At 54.6% G+C, this 16,892-nt stretch overlaps 1 protein-coding gene across 12 annotated transcripts in view; it reads left to right on the top strand.

Annotated features, from left to right (window-relative positions):
* PPP1R12B (protein phosphatase 1 regulatory subunit 12B) overlaps nt 1-16,892 on the top strand; it is a 167,369-nt gene that overhangs the window by 71,882 nt on the left and 78,595 nt on the right. For 2 of the 12 annotated variants that reach the window (XR_009490774.1, XR_009490773.1), the window contains exon 14: nt 161-8,418. The exons of 8 other annotated variants lie outside the window; for them this stretch is intronic. The gene's annotated coding sequence lies outside the window, so the exon portion shown is untranslated. Of the gene's footprint in view, nt 1-160; nt 8,419-16,892 lie in introns of those variants that run through there. 2 more of the 12 variants (XR_009490775.1, XM_024976592.2) reach the window with 2 other exon arrangements.

Here is a 16,892-nt window from a genome sequence, read left to right as displayed (position 1 = left end):
CAGGGTGGGCGGCGACAGTGAGCCCCCAGCTCAGAGGCTTCTCGGAGACAGAGCTTTCTGGTGCGGCTCGGGTTTGTACCCTGCCTCTTGGAGACTTTTGGTGGAGATTTTAACTACTTCTGGTTATTTAACGTACGTACTTCTTCTGTTACGGATACAGGCGTTTCTTCTGTCTCCTCATCTTACGGAAGAGAGGCCCCTCAGGCCCTGTCTCCCCTGGCGCTGCAGCGCCTGAGCACAGGGAAGGGTCTTAGTCCCGCTCTGTGCGGCCCGTGCCGACCTCTGGCAGCAAAGGAGAGCAGGGACACGATAAAAGGCTCCGAGAAGCAGAGCTCGATGTGCGGTGGGGATTAATTTGAGAAGAATGTCAGAAAAGGCAGTGGACAGTGCGTGGCGAGTGGCGGGGGTCAGTGGCTGGCTGTTCTGTAGACTCACTGGAGGGGTGGAGGGAGCAGCCGAGAGCTGACCTCAGAGACTTTAGGGAGGAGCTGAGAGAGCTGACTCCACACTTAGGGTGGAAAGCGAAGAAGAACTAGAGCCTCTGGTGAAAGTGAAGAGGAGAGTGAACAAGTGGCTGCAAACTCAGCATTCAGAAAACTGAGATCACGGCATCTGGTCCCATCACCTCATGGCAAATAGACGGGGAAACAATGAAAACAGTGGCAGACTTTATTTTTCTGGGCTCCAAGATCACTGCAGATGGTCACTGAAGCCTTGAAATTAAAAGATGCTTGCTCCTTGGAAGAAAAGTTACGACAAACCTAGACAGCATATTAAAAAGCAGAGACATTACTTTGCTAACAAAGGTGTCTCTAGTCAAAGCTATGGTTTTTCCAGTAGTCATGTATGGATGTGAGAGCTGGACTATAGAGAAAGCTGAGCACCGAAGAATTGATGCTTTTGAACTGTGGTGTTGGAGAAGACTCTTGAGAGTCCCTTGGACTGCAAGGAGATCCAACCAGTCCATCCTAAAAGAAATCAGTTCTGAATATTCACTGGAAGGACTGATGCTGAAGCTGAAGCTCCAATACTTGGGCCACCTGATGCGAAGAACTGACTCATTGGAAAAGACCCTGATGCTGGGAAAGATTGAAGGCGGGAGGAGAAGGGGACCACAGAGTATGAGATGGTTGGATGGCATCACCGACTCGATGGACAGGAGTGTGAGTAAGCTCTGGGAGTTGGTGAAGGACAGGGAAGCCTGCTGTGCTACAGTCTGTGGGGTCGCAAAGAGTCAGACGCTGCGACTGAGCAACTGAACTGAACTAAGCGTCGGGCCTGAGAGACCTTGGAGTATGGACTGAAATGGACAGGCCGTTTTCTCCCATTTGATGAAGTGGTGAAAAATAGAATGCATTCCATTTGGGAATTGAAGACTGAAGACATAATTATCCCTTTTTTAAGACTATAAAAAGAAGTGAAATGTTAGCAAAATTTAGATTCCAGTTTGACTCCATTTTATTCTGAATATCCAAAAAGAAGGAGTGTTGTGTTTGTGAGTGTGTGCACATGTGTCGCAGGTCAGAGCGTCTTTTCATCTACAGATACAGTGAGTTATATGCTCTAGATACGTGTTTATTGTAAAGATAGCTCAAAGGCATGTCTTTTGAGACGAAATGGAGGAAGATAGGTTGAAAAAGTGCTTTTCTTCTTCGTTTCCTTCCTTTCTTTTTTCATTATTTACATAAAACTTGAAGAGATTCTATTTTTTGGGCTAACAGGTTGCAGAGCCAACAGTTGTCGTCTTATGATGAGCCTCCAGCCAGGACAGGTTTAGTAAATCAGATCTTCAGTATTTGCTGTTTGTGCGTCTCGTAGCTCAGACGTGAGTCAGATGCTGTTAGTTTCATCCAGAGACTGAATGCGAAAGTCATCTTTGATTTGCTGAAAAAAAACTCCCTTTGAAAACTGCTCCTGAGTGGAGACAAATGAAATGGGTTAAATCCACTGTTGGGACCACGGGCCCTGAAGGACGCTGAGCCAGGGGCTGCAGGCTGCCCCGCTGCTGCTCGGGAGCCGCAGGGAGAGCAGGGGACACGGCGACGGTCTGCTGGGGCTTTATAACCTCTGCGTGGCAGCCTGCTGCGGACTGTGGGCTTGCTTCAGGAGTCTCCTGCGATCCGCAGTATTTACTGAGTAACAGCTCTGCACCACATGCTGTGTGGAATGCGGTGCGTTTCCTCAAGGAGCAGCGCGCATAAAAGAATTAAGTCAAGGTGCCTTACAGAGGACTCCTGGGGGCTCAGAGAAAGTCAGGCCAGGAGTGCAAGGCCCACCCTGTTGGGAGCTGCGGGGAGCGGGTGTGCACTTCAGGCAGTGCGCGAGGCGCTCCGCGCTCCAGAGGCCCTGGAGGAGACTGACATGGGGAGGGTGCTGGCCAGGGTGGTCCGGGCTGAGGCCCCAGGGCAGGCCGGGGCTGCGAGGGGCGGGCGGCCACAGCTGGGAGGAGTGCGGGCTTGCGCGCAGAGCCGTCATCGGCCTCAGGAAGAGTGTTCTGAACACCTTGCAGAGATACGCGTCACACAGTGTGTGAGTTGCCAGGCGCGATCACCTGTCCACGTTAAAGCCTTCCTCACCTCAAGAGGAACCCAGCTCCTCGCTCTGTGCCCCGGTCCTCACTCCCCGCTCCTCGCTGTCCTCACTCCCCGCTCCTGCCCTCTGTCTCTCTGGAGCTCCCCACCTGGACCATCGCCCCGAAGTGCCGTCCGGGCATGGTCTTCTGTGACTGGCTTCTTTCCCCGGCCTGGTGTCTCCAAGGCTCTCTGTGCTGTGGTGTGCGTCAGGACTTTCTTCTTTGTGTGGGTGAACACTGTCCTGTTGGATGGCTATCCTGCATTTTGTTTGACATTCATAAGTTGCTGGACATCTGGATTGGTCCTGCCTCTTGGCTATTATGAACATTCAGGTACAAGCTTCTGTGTGGGTATATGTTTTCATTTCTCTCGGGTGTATACCTCAGCGTAGAATTCCTTAGTTATCTGTCCATAGAAGATTTTAGCCAAAATAATAATCATAACTTGGTCTGAGTTACATTTTTTAAAACTCTGCCTTTTGAGCTCTGGTTGCAGCGTTGCGTGTGGAGTGGACAGGGAGGAATGACAGGGAGCGGGTGAGGCGACCCGTCGGGGCCTCTGCAGACAGGGGAGCGGGGCGCATGGAGGAGGGCGGTGGCCGTGGCGGGACAGGATGAGGAGCCCCCTCGGGGCAGCTCCAGCAGCGCAGTAGGTGGGCCCACAAGGACCTTGTTCCCCGGTCAGCGTAGCAGAGTGGGTCTGAGCGAGGAAGAAGGAAAGGAAGCTCCCAGGGGGCAGATGTGAGGAGGCCCCAAAAGCCAGAGTGGTCTGTGTGGCCCGGGGCAGCCTGAGGCCTGGGGGCTGGAGGCTTGGATCTGGTGCCCAGTGTGGACGCAGGACGCCGGTCTGTGGGCCTGAGTGTGTTTAGACCGTTTACCAGGAGCCCATCTGGGCTGCCTGGGTCCCGGCCCCTGCTCCAGAAGAGAGAGGTCTAGGCAGGGATGGAAAACTCTCGATTTTAAAGAATACATACGTATATGTTATTTTCTTCTTCAGGTTCTTTTCCATTTTAGGTTATTACAAGATACTGAATGTAGTTCGCTGTGCTTACGGTAGTCTTTGTCGTCAGAAAAATCTTTGGGCTGTTTTTACTACGCATGCAGTTTGGAAATCCCAAGCCAAGACTCTAACGTAGGATCCAGCTGTGTACTCTGGAAGCCTGGGGGCTGGCATGGCACACACACGGTCGAAACTACCTCGAGAAGAAGCACATGTGCAGCCCGGGGTCTGAGGCATTTCCATGCTGCGGTCTCCTCCAGAGATGCCCTCGCAAGCAACGCTGCACGCGCTGCGGCAGGCAAGGGTGTGCACAGAGCGGGGTCCAGGCCTGCGAGCTCCGGCAGAAACCGCAGACTGTGCCTCGACCGTCATGTCAGCACAGTCCGCCCGCAGGGTTTTATTGGAGCCCCACTGGAGGACTGTGACCTGGAAGACCGTCTCAGGAGGCCCCGAGGACGGTTCTCCCGTCGGAGGTCCTGGCACAGCAGGGCCGTGAGGTTTGGGACCACAGGCCGTCTGTCCATCCATGACGTCTTACTGGCGGTTGGCACGACCCGGTCTGCTCATCCTCACGGCCCCATCCAGGAGGAGGGCTCTCTCTGAGGGGCTGTCTTGTCAGGGCTGCTGCTGCTGCTGCGTGTAGTTGAGCAGGCATTTCTGCCGACAGAGGTTTGGTCTGTGTGAAAGGCAGACACGCTGCACGGTAGAGGCGGAGGGGCCGGAGGACAGAGACGTAGTTTTACGCCTGAGGCATTCTTGTCTTGCCACGAAGTCTGAGTTTTACTCACAGTGAGGGTAACTGGGAGCGAGCAGTTGTACTAAAGGCAGGTCTGTAGGCAGAGCAGTCAAGTGAGGGGTTGGGGGCGCTTCTTGGGACAGGAGGCTCTGCTGCATGCTCGTGTGTTCAATAGTGCTGTGTGAGCGTGCTGCAGCCTCGCAGTGAGACTGCCGTGTGCCCAGCGCAGGTGTCAGGAGGCGCAGTCCCAGCAGAGCTGGCCCGTGTATCCCTGGGGAGGCCAGCAGGCCACCCGGAAGCTGCAGATCTGAGGTCGGGCGTGTGGACGGGCCGACCGCACAGTGCGGGTCGGAGGCGCAGGGGAGCTGCCCACAGAGGTGCCGGGCTTGAGTTTTGAGGGGTCGGTTGTGGGCAGTGGGTGGTGATTTAGAGGGAACATGAGACGCGCAAGGAACAGGTGACTGTGCTTGACGCTGGGGGGAGGTAAGGCCGTGCGGCGTTTGCCCAAGTGTCTTCTGTGAAGCAGGTCTAGATGAAGTAGTAGTGTTCTGTGGCTAAGTGAGCTTGTCAACTGCGGTTCAGATGGTCAACTGCGGTTCAGAACAGGCTTCCTCTCCAGCCTCAGGGCAGGGAGGGTGAGCATCTGCAGCCTTCCCCACTTTCCGTGTCTGCGGAATCCTTGTATTTTTCACAGGAACCCCAGTGGTATTCCGCTGGGATAATCTGGAGACTGTGGCTCCCAAGGGGCGGGCAGGAGCTGGTGGTGTTGTGTGTCTGTGCTGAGAAGCCTGAGCTGCTGCTCTCAAGGCTGTGGGCTAGAGTGTGTTCAGCTGGGGAACAACTCGAGCAAATAAAACATGCCATTTAAGCCTTTACAGAATCAAAGTCATTCAGTTTCTCCTTCAGACAAACACAGGCTGAAAGAGAAACAAATCACATGTTTTGCAAACAACCGAATTTTCCTTCTGAGAAAACACGCTGGGTGCTCACTCTTCGCCCTGACGCGCAGCGTCCTCTGAAGTCGGGTCCTTGCGGCGGTATTCCGGCTCCTGCTGGGAACTGGAGGCCTGTAGCCTGTGTTTACGGGTCCCGTCGGAGACGGACAGTGTCGGGACCGGTCCTTCAGACCGGTCACAGCGGGACCTGACTGGGGGAACGTCGTCTTGGGAAACATCGCCCTCTGCAGCGTCACTGCAGCCTGTGAAGTGGGGTGTGGGTCACCGTGCCCAGTGCACTGGCTCTCCCCTTCTGAGCTGCCTCCGTGGCTCGGTGGGTGCAGGAGCAGCTGCCCCCTATGGGGCCCTGAGCTCAGCCTGCGAGCTGCAGACAGGGCCACTGGCGTCAGTGCAGGTGCTGGCCCAGGGCACGGCTGCGACACCACGTGGTGACCACACGGGAAAGGTTAGCACCGGGCTCTTCTCAGGGATGAGGGATAACTTATTTTTGCTCTATTTCCCAGAGTTGTAGAGTGATGGAGTGTTACTGTTGTAATGGTGGTGGAGGGCCGGCGAGCTCTGTGGACAGGTCTCTGTGAGGATGTGAGTCTTTGAAGAGGCCGCAGTCCTTGAGGAGCAGCCTTAATAGTTAAGTGGTTCCGACACCGTATGCAGAAGTCTAGGTAATTTATGATTTTGTTGCATAAGCTCAGGTCAGGACCTCTGGAAATTTGTTACCTTTGAGAAGGGCACAATCTTAGATTTACAAAGTTTCTTTTTTTTTTTTTTTTCCCTGAAAAGCACCCCTGTGCCTGGCACATTCTTGTTACCCGATGGAAAGGAAGGAGGTTACGGCCCCAAGTTGCAGGTGGAAATGCCAAGGCCCAAGAGCATCGAGGTGGGCGACGGGGGCCATGTCTCAAGCCTCTTTTCCTCCCCATTGAACTTCCTAACCATTTCTTATTTTGGATTTAAAATTTAAAAAAAAGGTTCAGTCCCGGGGCCAGTCCATCTCCACGTGTGACGGGAGCACAGCCATGTCCACCTCATGGCCCTCCAGGCCTGCACCCCGTTCTGGGGCTGCTCCTGGGCCTGAAGGCCCCCGGGGCCATGGGACTGTGTAAGGTCACTGGACCAGAGGCGTGGTGGGGAGGGCACGTGGCCGGAGCAGCTGCCGAGAGACCCGCAGCCTCAGGTTTCCCTTAGCAACCCTCTAAACAGCCCTGCTAATATTAGAGCGCCCGCCTCTGGTCCTCTCCAGCTTCCCCCTCCCACAAGCCCCAGCCCTGAATTTTACGTTCTTTTTTTTCTTGGCGCACTTTTCTTTTCTTATAGAAATAACCAAAATGGTTTCTCTCTACATGAACTGAAATTATTTGTCTTTCCCCAGTAGCTCCCACACACTTGCTTTGCGTGGTGTGTTTACAGCCGAGTTGGGCACACCACATGGGTCGACCCTTCCTGAATTCTTCGGGGTCTTAGGAAGCTGGGCAGTTACTCCGCTGAGTGAAGCTGTCAGCAGATTAATTTGGCCTCGTCTTTGGAATGTGAGAGATTTAAACCAAGTAATTAAACTCTGAGTCATGGTTTTTTAAAGCTGTTTGACTCATCTCTCAGGATCCATGCTGAAGACAAGGCAGTGGTCAGCTCGAGGAGAGGTACTCTGGAAAGGGGTTCCCAGCTCCTCCAGCCTCTGAGCTTTGTTCTGAAATGAGTGTTTCCTTTGCCTACGAGGCTGGGTAGCTGTCGGTCCATGCCTGTCTCTGGCCGCACTGCGGGTTGCTGGGTTGCTTGTGTGGTGAGCCGGTGGTTAAAGACTACACTTGCCTGACCTGTTTCTTCCATGTCAGGAGGTCGTTTGCGCCATTTGGTCACCAAGCACACGCCTTGCCATGCAGCGTCGAGTATCACTGGTTTGGGGGCGCCTTTCGTGTGTCCCGAGCTCCGACAGCCACCCCGTCGTTGCCGCCGTGGCCCCTGCACCTGCCCGAGTGTGGTTGCGGGTGCTTGGGCACCTCCGCCCGGCCACGTGCCCCACAGGCACAGGGTGTCGGGGTCTGCAGGCACCTCCCAGTGACTGTGGAGGGATGTCTACAGCCGGTGGGGAGCATGCGTGGCAGCCCCGCCTGTCCCCCTCAGGGTGAAGTGGAGGGTCCTGCCGTCACCGCCGGCTTACATCCAATACTGCAGGGCATGAGTCAGCCAGGGGGAGACGCAGCTGGTCTGGGTTTAAGAGCGCCAAGTGGGAAGGAACTGCTAGCGTGTGTAGGGTTTCCTTTGGGGCTGATCCCAGTGTTTTAAAATTGACTATGGTGCTGATCGCGTAACTTTTAATATACAGAAGCCGTTGAGGGGAGCACTTGAGTGGAGGTGTGGCGCATCCTGGCTCCGGGAAGCTGTCTGCACATAGCACGGTGGTGTCCAGCCCCCTCAGCAGCTCCGGGAAAGCGGGCCCGGGCAGTGCCTGCCGAGGGCTGCTGCAGTGAGGCTGAGGGGCCGGGGAGGGAAAGGCTGCTTTCTGTTGCTGAATGCAGCCCCTGAGACACGCACTCATCGGGCCCAGAGGCAGTGGCGCTTGTCACGTGGCTGCTCAGCTCCCCACGTAGCAGTTCAGGAGTGGGGCTCCCCGAGCACCCCCTCCCCGCGGGACATCCATGTCCCGGGGGCCCGGGGCCGCTGCCCCTGCTCCCAGCCCCGCAGCGCCAGCGCCGGCCGTATCAGCCCTGAGGGCACAGCTAATCTCCTCCTGATAGGGGGTTCTTTTTTCAGAGCTCTGAGTGCTTGTGCCCGGTGGGAGGGACCAGAATGTTGGGCCCTCACTCAAGCCACCCCCACCCCGTACCAGGTGATTTTCCCATGTTAGGAAAATGGTCGCTTGCAACAACCTCACGAAACGACCTCTAGTGCTTACTAGGGGAGGGCTGCAGAGGGGTGGCCACCTGTCCGTTGAAAAGCAGGCTCTGGCAATGCCGCTGCCAGGCCCAGGTGTGTGGCGGTGTGTCCGGGTGCCCGACCTCTCCCCTCTGTGACTTGACCTGGCAGCAGAGTCCTTGCCGCCCCTGGATTTACAGAAGTGGGAGGCGCGGGAAGTGGATCTTGCTGCTTTGGGTTTGCAGCTAGCTGGCGTGCCACCCCGGGCCCCCGCGAGCGCGGGGCCTGAGTGCGGAAGCGGCGGGTGAGTCTGCCGGAGACCCTGACGGCCGGAGCCTTTTCCGCTGTCCGCCCTCCCCTCCGGTTCTTCGGGAGGCGGGTGGGTGTGCACGCTGCTCGGGTGCCATGGTTGGGGCTGGAAGTGGTGAGGCCAGGATGCGGTGTGGGTCAGAACCCGTGTGGACCCTCGCTGGTATTTCCTCCGTCCCAGGGAGTGTAAACACACACGCTGACTCAGGGTCTGCTCGTGGAGGTCAGGCAGGCAGAGGGCAGATAGGAGTTTGGGGAAGAGGAAACGTGCCTGTCCTCCTGAGATAAGATTCGGTGACGTCACACTCAAGGGGGCCAGCAGTGCTCAGACGCTGGTTGTGTGGTTGTGTTGCTTCATCTTACACGTTACATAGTATGAATTTTAAGTGAATAAAACACGTCAGATATTTACCTCAGTTAGAGAAGGTGGTGTGGGTGTGTGAAGGTATAGGGCACCACTTGAGTTGGCCTTTGAACAGGAAATCATAAAGCAAAGAGACTGATGCGTTGAGCTCGGAGTAGAAGCTCTTCGCCTGCGACAAACCTGACAATTGGATTGAATCTTAATGGCAGTGAATGTTTTCCCGTGTGTGTGAGTCGTCCCCTCATGGTCTTGGGTGCGCAGAGGACCAGATTCCAGACAGAATTCAGAAGGTACCGGGTCAGGCCGTGCAGGAGATTCTGCTGCTGCTGGGTCGTCGGTTCGGCCCGTGGAGTCACTGCTCGTGGGACCTTCTGGACTCGGCCTCCCGGAGCCAGACCCTCCCTCCCTGCTCCTCCCGCCCCCCTGCCCCGCGTGTCTCTGGCGGTTGCCCCACTTTATGTTGCAGGTAGCAAGCCCAGACGTCCCCGAGTGTGTCTGACGTCCATGCTGACCCTTTGTTCTGGGACGGCCGCTGTCCCCTTGTCTGCTGAACCACGTTCTGTTGTTGCTGGGAGAGCTCCTGGTATCAACCCCGCTGCGGCTCTGTTCCCCCAGGCCCGGCCGAGCTCAGGGTCCTCTCCCCGTGTGCCTCTGTGGCCCTGTGCTCAGGCTGGTCCGGCTGCCGCCGCCACGGGAGCTCCGGGCGCTGGTCCTGCCGCGATCTCCGCACAGCACGCAAGTGTTGGGTGGGGGCGGCAGCGTGCCGCTGTGCAGTGACCCCCATGTCCAGCGGGGGGCAGCAGAGGCACGCACGGTGACCGTGGTGACTCGGGAAGGCGGCCTGCCGAGACCCTGCTGCTCTGTTTGGGTCGTTCCTTCCCGGGGGTGTCCGGGCTGGTGGACACTCCTCCTGGTGAGAGCGGCAGGCACAGGGGAGGGTTCCCGGGCCCTGCACCTTGAGGTTGCCTTTTAACTTAGCTCCGGTACGCCTGAAGTCCAGAGGTGGCTGTCCCGCCGGCCACACGCTCACTGCTGTGCCGGGAGCCGTGGGTTTAAAACGAGAGCCCTGCCTGCCTTGTGCCCCGAGACCGGGGATGCCAGGTGCCCACCTCGGAGGCCATGAGGGAGCAGACTGTCGGGGGCGGGGGGTGTATTAGGCGCTCGGAGAAGAAGGCGGGTTGTGTAGGGTAGGCGGTCCTACACATGACCTACCTAGAGAGGGTCATGAAGTGAGGGGGACCCAAGGTGCCTAAACACAAGAAAGGCCTAGACAGGTGAGGGGATTGATATTTGTGAACACTTAGTATACGCCAGTACCTCCAGATGCATTCAGCCTTCATAACTTGAGATGAATAGTATTTTTTCTTGGCACATATAAGAAAGTTAAGGTGGACTATGGCCCTGCCCACAGTCACAGAGGTAAGTGGCAAAGCCAGGGCTCAAAGCCAGGCCTCTGGGACGTCACCGTCCCCTGCTCTGACCCCACGGGGCAGCGTCCGAGGCTCCAGTCTCCACTGGTCCCTGGGCACCGTGAGCTGGCAGTGTGGGCGCAGGCCTAGGCACTCCAGACGTTCTGATTTTGAAGGACATGAATATGTGTCCTGGGAGAACCCACTCCTGAGAACAAAGACTGAAAGCTCTCTGTCCCGTCTGAGGCCGAAGGACATGCAGGGCTCCTGGAAGCCGCCTGCTGCGTCCTAGGCGGGTGCACGGTGCCCTCGGGGGTGCGCCAGAGCCTGGGGGGCACCTCTTTCTATGTTAACAAGAGCTGAAGAGCTGGGGTTGGCTGGCGGAGTTACCTGGGCGAGCCGCTGTTTCTGGTTCTTCTTGACGCTTTTCCTCGGGCTCTTTGTTCACCCTGGGCAGTAAAGTGGCCTAGCTTTTATTTTGTTTCCTCTGAAGAAATCCTAGTCTTCTAACCTTAAAACGGGGGAAATAGAATATGACTCACAACTCCTGTGTGCTTTTGCTGACCTGTAATAAATTGTAGTGACAGCTCGGGGGCCCTGGGGGAACTCGGCTCCTCCCTGAAGAAGCACTTGGAGAAGGGGCGCCCCGAGCACGCTGGGGACGGCAGGGCTGCCGCCTCGTGTCCCTGGACCAAGGGGCCTGCCCAGGGGCGCGTCGTCACCTTCTGGCCTGGAGCCCGCGTGCCGGCCGCCCGTCACCCACTCTCCCTGTCGCTCTCGAGGCAAGGCTGATGCACCCTGTCCCCCTCCTCCGAGACCTGCTGACCAGGGGCTCTGCCCCGCCGCGTCCCCACCAACCCCACGCCTCCGCTGCCGACTCTGCCCGTGGTTTCGGGGCCGCTACTTCCGGAGCCTGTGTCTTCCGTCCCCTCAGTCCCTACCCTCTCCCTCCTCTGGCTCCTGCAGCCCTCCCACCCCTGCAGGCCGCTCCTCTTCTCCTCTGGGACCCCCCCCACCCCCGCCAGCTGCTCAGGCCCCTCCTGCGTCATCGGGTCTCCTTCCTGACACCGTGGAGCCTGACTGCTGGGGGCTGCCCGGAACTCTCGATAGTCTTTTATATATATGTGTGTATGTGTGTAATTCTATTTACTCATCTTGGGCTGCGGTGGGTCTTTGTGGCTGCGTCCAGAGAGTGTGTGTGCGTGTGTGATTTTATTTACTCGTCTTGGGCTGCAGTGAGTCTTCGTGGCTGTGTCCAGAGAGAGTGTGTGTGTGTGTGATTTTATTTACTCGTCTTGGGCTGCAGTGAGTCTTCATGGCCGTGTCCAGGCCTTCCTGTAGTTGCAGCAGGCTCTAGGGGACGGGGACTCAGCAGTCGCGGCTCCCAGGCTTAGTTGCTCCTTGGCCTGTGCGATCTTCTGGATCAGGGATCAAACCCGTGTCTCCTACCTTGGCAGGTGGGTTCTTTACCACTGAGCCACCAGGGAAACCCTCGCCATTTTTTTTTCTGGCCATTCTTTTCCTTTCCCCTCTATTTTATCTCCATCTATTTAAGGTGATGCTGGAGGTGTGCACTTTCTGGAGTTCTCAGTTTCTCTTTAGAATGAGGGTATAAACAAATCAAACCACTCCCTTTTCTCTGATTCTGAAAGGCAAGAAAGAGCCAGAAAAGTCTGTTTGTTCTTATATATTTTTGTCCTTGTTAGTGGTCTTGAATAAATGTCACCCTGCTGAGGAACATGAAAATCAAACAAGATTTCTTTTCTTCTCCCAAGAAGTGCCCAGTCCTCCTCGAGTCCTATCTGCCATTTCCCTTGAGAATCCATCAGAACACCCTCCCTCTCCACCTACACTGCCCTCGGGAACCCCGGCCCTTCCCCGTCCCTTGCTGCCACTGCTGCTGCGAAGTCGCTTCAGTCGTGTCCGACTCTGTGCAACCCCATAGACGGCAGCCTACAAGGCTCCCCTGTCCCTGGGACTCTCCAGGCAAGAACACTGGAGTGGGTTGCCATTTCCTTCTCCACCCCCTCCCTTGGGAACTGAGAAATATCAATAACCTCAGATATGCAGATGACACCACCCTTATGGCAGAAAGTGAAGAACTAAAGAGCCTCTTGATGAAAGTGAAAGAGGAGAGTGAACAAGTTGGCTTAAAAGTCAACATTCAAAAAACTAAGATAATGTCATCTGGTCCCATCACTTCATGGCAAATAGATGGGAAAACAATGAAAACAGTGACAGACTATTTTTTTGGGCTCCAGAATCACTGCAGATGGTGACTGCAGCCATGAAATTAAAAGACACTTGCTCCTTGGAAGAAAAGTTATGACCAACCTAGATAGCATATTAAAAAGCAGAGACATTACTTTGTTAACAAAGGTCTGTCTAGTCAAGGCTATGGTTTTTTCAGTAGTCACGTATGGATGTGAGAGTTGGACTATAAAGAAACCTGAAGAATTGATGCTTTTGAACTGTGTTGTTGGAGAAGACTCTTGAGAGTCCCTTGGACTGCAAGGAGATCCAACCAGTCCATCCTAAAGGAAATGATGCTGACGCTGAAACTCTAATACTTTGGCCACCTGATTCGAAGAACTGACTCATTTGAAAAAATCCTGATGCTGGGAAAGATGGAAGGTGGGAGGAAAAGGGGACGACAGAGGATGAGATGGTTGGATGGCATCACGGACTCAATGGTCATGAGTTTGAGTAAGCTCCTGGAGTTGGTGATGGACAGGGAGGCCTGGCGGGCTGCAGTCCGTGGGGTCGCAGAGTCGGCCGCAACTGAGCGACTGAACTGAACTGAAGAGTTACTCATAGTCTCACCACCCCACAGTACCTCTGCTGACATCTTTAAGTTTTACTCACTTGGAGATAAAGCTGTGCCGTGTTTCCTTTTTAAAATACTCTTGTTACATGTTTAAGACATCCAACAGATTAGGGTTTGGCCCTATCAAGTCCTCTGTCTTGCCATATTGGCTTAATTTTTAAAGTAAATTACTAAAGTCTAGTTCACACCGTGCGTCCCCTCGGCCTATCTCCCTGACCGCTCCCTCGAGGGGGCCGCTGTCCTGAATGTGGCAGGCACCATTTTCAGGTCTCGTCAGTTATCACTTGGTGTGTGCACACACGCACCGTCCTTCCACAAGGTCTTGCCGTGTGTGCAAATTGTGTCGTTCTCTATACGGCATTCCGAAACCTGCTGTTCTCACTCAGCAGGCCTGTCTGTCCATTTTCAGTGCTCGCCCAGGCCGTCGTGTGACCACAGCAGTGTGGTTAGGTGTGTTTTCTACTAGTGGACATCCAGGGCACTCGCATGGTCCCCCCAGCACTGCAGCTGCAGCGTGCACGCTCGCTGCCGACCCCTTGCACGCATGCAGGGCTCTGTCCAGGGCGTTTGTTCCCCGAGGAGGCCCTGCTGTCAGGAGTGGACGCAGCTTCTGGAGAGGCCCCCTCCCTGCTCCTGTGTGTGCTTGCCAGCCGCGCTGAGCGTGCAGTTCTCCGCAGCCTACGGTGCGCTTGATGATATCGGTGCTTTGTTTTTACAAATCCATGGAAGATGAAGTGGTTTCTCTGTGTTAATTTGTATTTCGTGATTACTTATGAAAGGGAACATTTTCTCTTTTGTTTATAAGGCTTTTGGGGTTTCCTCTTTTCTAAATTCCCTTATTATATGCTTTGCTGATTTTTTTCCTGTTGGAATTTGGCCCTTTTTTAAAAAACTTGGTACAAGGTCTTCACATAGTCTGCTGCTGCTGCTAAGTTGCTTCAGTCATGTCTGACTCTGTGCGACCCCATAGACGGCAGCCCACCAGGCTCCCCCGTCCCTGGGATTGTCCGGGCAGGAGTGCTGGAGTGGGTGCCTCTCCTTCTCCGGTCACACAGTCTAGACACTAGCGTTCTGCAGGTTCACATGGATGTAAAGTCCAGTTTGTCTTACGGTGCGTGGATGGCTATTGTTGAAGATCTGAGTTATTTCCGTAAATATTTGTGTGTTGACTTTCTTGGCTTTTCTTTCTTTCCGATTAAAAGAGAAAAAGCAGTGGTGAAGCTGCGTTTGACCTGGTCTCTCCTGCAGCCAGGCCACGGGTGTTTGAGGGTGGGCCAGGCCAGCTGGTGGGCGTAGCCTGGCGAGTGAGACAGAGCGGCCTTGCTGCCCTGGTGCTCGTCTACCCTTTGTGGCGCCCATAATGCCTGCTCTGACCGTGAGCTCACTGTAGAGTGGCCTGCGTAAATACAGCACTGTCCTGTGGAAGTGGCTTTGGCGTTCAAGGCTGCAGTGCTTTTAATGGAGCAGGTGTAGAGTTGGACACGACTGAGCGACTTCACTTTCACTTTTCACTTTCTTGCATTGGAGAAGGAAATGGCAACCCACTCCAGTGTTCTTGCCTGGAGAGTCCCAGGGACGGGGGAGCCTGGTGGGCTGCTGTCTGTGGGGTTGCACAGATCGGATACGACTGAAGTGACTTAGCAGCAGCTATAGGCAGATGTGTATCTTGCTTCCTTCCCGGTTTGAAATTAACCATCAGTCCCCTTCTCTCCTCAGAGCAGAGTTCAGATGTAGGATTCCCCAGCACTGTTCCAGAAAGCAGTGTCCCATGGGTGGATTCTGTGCGAGAGCCGATTCTCATCACTGGGGAACACAGCCTTGTGCAGTCCTGGGAGACCCTTTGGTCCCTTCTCTTCATTCTGCTTCACATACTTTCATTTTACTTAGAGAGCCCTGGAGCCTGTGCTGAAAGTATTTTCAAGGCCATTATGACCTCTTCCAAATGAATTATCCATTTCCAGGAAAACTAATTAAGGGGAGCTCCTTAACAAACTAGGTGGGATGGATATAATGGCGCCTTTCTTTCTTTTCCAAATCACTGCTGAGCTTCTGACATGGGGTGGAGAGGTCGTGGCCAGAAGCAGCGGCCGGGCCACGTGGCACCTGCCCTGGTGCTGGGTGACGAGGCGGTGGCAGCCGGGTACGCCCTCATTGCCTGAGGACCTCGGGCTGAGAGTGCTCAGATGTCTTGTCCGGAGTCCTCTGGCACAGGTGCTGAGGGGCCAGCGTTCGAACCCTGGCGGTCTGGGTCCGTGTCAGGGTCCTCGTCTCCATACTGAACTTGTCGAAAGTATTTTAGGTCCTTTATTACTGTTACGCCTTTCTTGATGTTCACTGATGATTTTGCACAGCTTTCTAAGATAGAATTAGTGCATGTGTTGTATGTAAATTGGGCACTGTGAACTTTAGAGGCAGAGAGCAAATTATTTCCTGTAGTCAAATTATTGTAGTAACACATTATTTTGCTTAATTCCAAGTATTTGAATTCTACTGACCATGTAACCTCAGACAAAGCAAAATGCCTCCCGCCTTCCAGGAAATGCAGTAGGCAGGTATGGTAATTAGATGGTTTGGCATCAAAGTTCCTTCCTCTGTCCCTGCATTGCAGATGTGAGCCTGGTCTTTATCTGGAGGCCAGAGCAGGGGCAGATGTAAAGCCACGGCTTCTGCTGTGCCTTCGCTGCAGTGTTTTGTGGGCTGAGACTCGTCTGCAGAGCAGAGCTGTGCAGGGCAGACGCGTGAGTGCCCGTGGTGCGCTGCTGTGGGTGTGCCCGGCATGGGTGTTGCCGGGTCAGAAAATTCTCTTTAAGGGGCCAGGTGATGAATGTTTTGGACTTTGCAGGCCATTTTGTTTCAGTCACACACACTAAACCCTGCTGCTGCTGCTGTTGGTAAAACCTGATTTGCAGAATGTGGCGGCCGGGTTTGGCTCCAGGACTGCAGTGCGCTCTTTGGTCTGGGCTTAGAATGTTCAGGACTCCGGCGCTACTGAAGGTGTAGCGTGTGCCCCGGGAAACCGGGCATGGAGGTGCTCACTTCTGTGGATCTGGAACCCGCATCTGGGAGGACAGAAGTGAATGAGGATGTTCCTTCCCTCCTCAGAAACTCTTGAAATCAAGTACTTGGGTTTTCTGAGGTTTGTTTTTATAAGTTTTTTTCCCTTACAACTTAGTACAGATCTCACATATTGACACAAGTGCAAAGTAACGTACGTAATATCAATTAAAAAGATTATGATGTAGTGTACAGATACTGAATATGCACACATGGATAAACATCTAGACGCCTGTGTAGTAGAATAACGTGAGTTTGTCTTCCTGTGGAGGAATTAAGTTTGTTTTTGTTTTCACACGTTGGTCTATTTTCTGATTGTTTCTGAGAAGAACGTGTGTGATTTCAAACACCTAAGACTCCAGGTGAGGTGAAAGGCCCTTGATTTCCCCCCAGAGCAATTTTTACCAGCTGCATTTCTCTTGTTCGAGAAAAGTGACTGGAGCAGGTGGTGAGATGTGCCCGCTGGAGGCCTGCGGTGCAGAGAAGAGACCACAGTCAGGAATCGGGTGTCCTGGGGTGCTCCCTGTGTTTGCAGGGAGGGGGTGCGGTGTGAGGAGGCTGCCTGGCACCCAGGCGGGCTGCCCGGGCAGGGGTTGTCCTCGGTGTGGTCACTGACTCCGAGTCTGGCCTATGCTTGCAAGTTTGGAGACTCAGGTTTGTGCAGCCCCGGAGGAGAGGCGTACGCTAAGGGAGGAGGCATTCTGAGAGTGTGCAGTGGCTCCAGTTTACTAACCCATGTGGCGGGAAAATCTCTCTCAACGTGCAGCCTGGCTGAGGACCTCTGTTCAGACTATGGCATGTCTTGTAACAGACAC

This window comes from Bos taurus, chromosome 16, assembly GCF_002263795.3.
Source record: "Bos taurus isolate L1 Dominette 01449 registration number 42190680 breed Hereford chromosome 16, ARS-UCD2.0, whole genome shotgun sequence".
Classification (NCBI taxonomy): domain Eukaryota; kingdom Metazoa; phylum Chordata; class Mammalia; order Artiodactyla; family Bovidae; genus Bos; species Bos taurus.
The sequence above is the reverse complement of the archived record's forward strand: the minus strand, read 5'-3'. Positions and strand labels throughout refer to the sequence as shown.